We start from the raw sequence: 3,115 nt of genomic DNA, 5'->3' as shown, positions 1-3,115 counted from the left end.
CTAGAACCCAGCGCTGCGGGAGGTGTGCGCCGCCCCGCCCTCTGTCAGGGAGAGTCACGCCCCCTGTCAGGAGGGGGCCACGCCTCTGTCACTAGAAGCCACGCCCCGTCGCGAGAAGCTCCTCCTCCCGGGCCTGCGAGGCTCCGCCCCGCTCAAGCGATTGCTGGGTCAGCGGTCGTCAGAAGTCGGACCCCGCCTCCCGCGACCTCGGTCGCTTTCTTCCCTTGAAACTGCCTCCTCCGAAACCAACCCCTTCTCTCCCGGAGCCGGGGTCCTAAGGCCCCGCCCCTCCCTAAGCCACGCCCACTGTCACTCTCGGCTCCTCCTTAGCAGCGCCCTCTGGATGCCAGCCGCGCCCCCACCCGCTGTCAACAGTCCCGCGCTCCTGTCAGCGGCTGCTCCGCCTCTTCCTAGCCCGAGTCCAGCAGGAGCCCCGTAGTTCCAGCTTTGGACGGGAAAAGTTGAGCGTGGCCCTACTTGAAGCCTCCCGCCTCTGCCTCCTGCTGCTGTCCCTCTTTCCCCGGAGAGCCACTGACTGAAGCCGAGCTCTCCTCAGTGGGCACCAGCCCCGCAGCGCGGCCAGCCGAGGACCTCAGCGACTTCCCCACCTCTGCCCTTCCGCCCTCTCGTCATTGTTCCAATGAATATAACAAACGAGGGCGAAAGGAAACCACTCCGAGTGTTCGCTCCGTGTACTCACCGCTCCGGGACGGATGTAAGAGAACTCTTTGGCGCCTGGATGTTTAGTCCCCACCCCCATTCCAGTCATGGACCCTTTTGTGTTTTGATAGCAGAGCTCCACCAAACCACGCCAGTCCGAAAATTTGCACTCTGCATTTACTTGAAGGGAAGACCTGGCTGCTGATATCAACGTGCACAATATTTAGTTGCATCCTAAAATTCTAAAACTTGTGTATGCTGAAACTTCATGGTCTCACCAGCAGAGGTACTCAACCCTGTCCCACTCTCAGCCCATTCTTAAAACAAAAATTAATAGCGCTCAAGCCCCTTGAAACTAAATTCAGAACGCAAACTACTTATACAAATAATTTAAGAAATCAGTGTAGTTTCTAATAGAAAGTGGTTTAATAGAAAGTATTTATAATACAGTACTAACATCAGTAATATAAAACAATGCATTCTCCACAATGTATTTAATACACAATGTATTTAAATACACAATGTATTTATGTATCCCTCATAAGAAAAATACAAGACAAAAAGTCACACACACACACACCCCCCAGTTTATGCTCACCCCAAAGACAGTTCCAGGTCCACTGAGAATCCCAGTTTAGGATTTAACTCTGAACAAAGAAAATATTTCAAATTCAGATATTCAACCTTTTGTTCATGCATTCAACCATTTGCTTTTTGAGGACCACATGTGCCGGACACTAAAGAAGATGTAAAACTGAGTAAAGCCATCCTGTCGTCCGTTGGTATCTAAAAGGTATTATTCTGGAACCCTCCATGATACCCAAATAGAATGTCATTCAAGTCCCTTAAACAAACTGGTATGGAATTTGCATATAATCTGTGCACATGCCCCCGATGGAATTTACCTCATCTCTATTAGCATGATGTAGACATCAGGCAAAGAGCTGCTGTACTGTAACTGTTTAACATACCGAGACAAGAAAAAAAGTTGACTCGTTCAGCAGAGATGCGTGATTTTTTTTTTTCTGAACATTTTGATCCACAGTTGGTTGAATCATAGATGTGGAAGCCATGGATCTGGAAGGCTCTGTTCTGTCTTCCAGGATCTTACAGACTAGATGCTAGGCAAAAAAAAAAAAAAAACAACATGCTCATAGAATACATCAAAGTGAAAATCGAGGAGAATCTGAAGTGTCTGAGGCATATGGACTTTGCTTGCTAGCTCTCTCTCTCTCTCTCTCTCTCTCTCTCTCTCTCTCTCTCTCTCTCTGTTTCCCTTTTCTTATTTCTCCTTTTTAGCACTAGTTTATAGTCTTATCCCTCTCTCTCTAAAGCAGCCAGCCTGTTTCACTCCCCAAAGCCTCCCAATTTAAGGTCACTCCCACAGGGCATTTCTGTCCAGGAAAACAATTTCAATAGCACAGTGCTGGGAACAGTATCCCTGGTTGAAGTGCTGCCAATTATCTGGCATCCTTGCACAAAGCAAGACTGTTACCAGCACTTGAGAGAGAGAGAGAGAGAGAGAGAGAGAGAGAGAGAGAGAGAGAGAGAGAGAGAGAGAGAACGTTGCAGACTTAAGCAATATGCATATATGTTTCCCATAGCAGATTGTGCCAGCCCACATAAATCTGTTTAGAGACCACGCTTACAGGGTAACTTGTTTCTATTAAAATAAACTCATTTATAAAAATTGTAAATATGACTGATTTTAACAGCTGCGCAGCTCCAGAAGTGAGTTTTAACCGCGGATTGGCACAGTGAGAAGCCTAGAGTTTTTATGCACAAACTTGGCGGCTTGTCATCCCCAGAGGAGCATGACAAGACTTTAGTCCTGTTAGAGCTGAGAAGTCGTTCAGTAGGGTTCTAAAAAGCACAGCGCTTTTGCTCTTCAGAGCCCACCCCACCTTTGGAACACTGAAGAGAGTGTTGGGAGGAAATGAAGCCCTTGGAATAAAAAGTGATAAACGCCAGCCTGGTCTGAGGCACAGACTTCCAGCAGCTCTGTTTGTAGGCACGTCCCTCTGTTGTTCTTTTTCTTCTTTCTACCCTTGGCGGGGGGGGGACAGTTTTTAAAACATGATACCATAAAACAGACCAAAAATACATCAAACTAAGACACTTTAAACATTTGACTATAGTTAGGGGAGCTTGAGAACTATGCCCTAATGGAAAGGTCCCACAATTCTCTGATGGCTAGTTCAGAGGGTCAACAACAACAACAACAAAAGATGGTCATTCTAAATGTTGTTCCCCTGAAACAAGCTTTCAAAGTCAGCTTTAGGACAAGTCCTTTCCTGTTCCTCTAACTGCACGTTCCATGTAAATAATAAACGTATGGTAATGGCTGGAGAAATGAGTACTGTACTCCTCCTGGCGATTATAAAAATCCTCCCCCCACCCCACTCCTTTCTCTAGCACAGAAGTATAGCTGGGAACCCAGGACAAGAAAATCTAA

This window comes from Mus caroli, unplaced genomic scaffold, assembly GCF_978045245.1.
Source record: "Mus caroli unplaced genomic scaffold, Mus_caroli_1 scaffold_16, whole genome shotgun sequence".
In the NCBI taxonomy this organism is placed as follows: Eukaryota; Metazoa; Chordata; class Mammalia; order Rodentia; family Muridae; genus Mus; species Mus caroli.
This window is presented reverse-complemented; position numbering follows the sequence as displayed.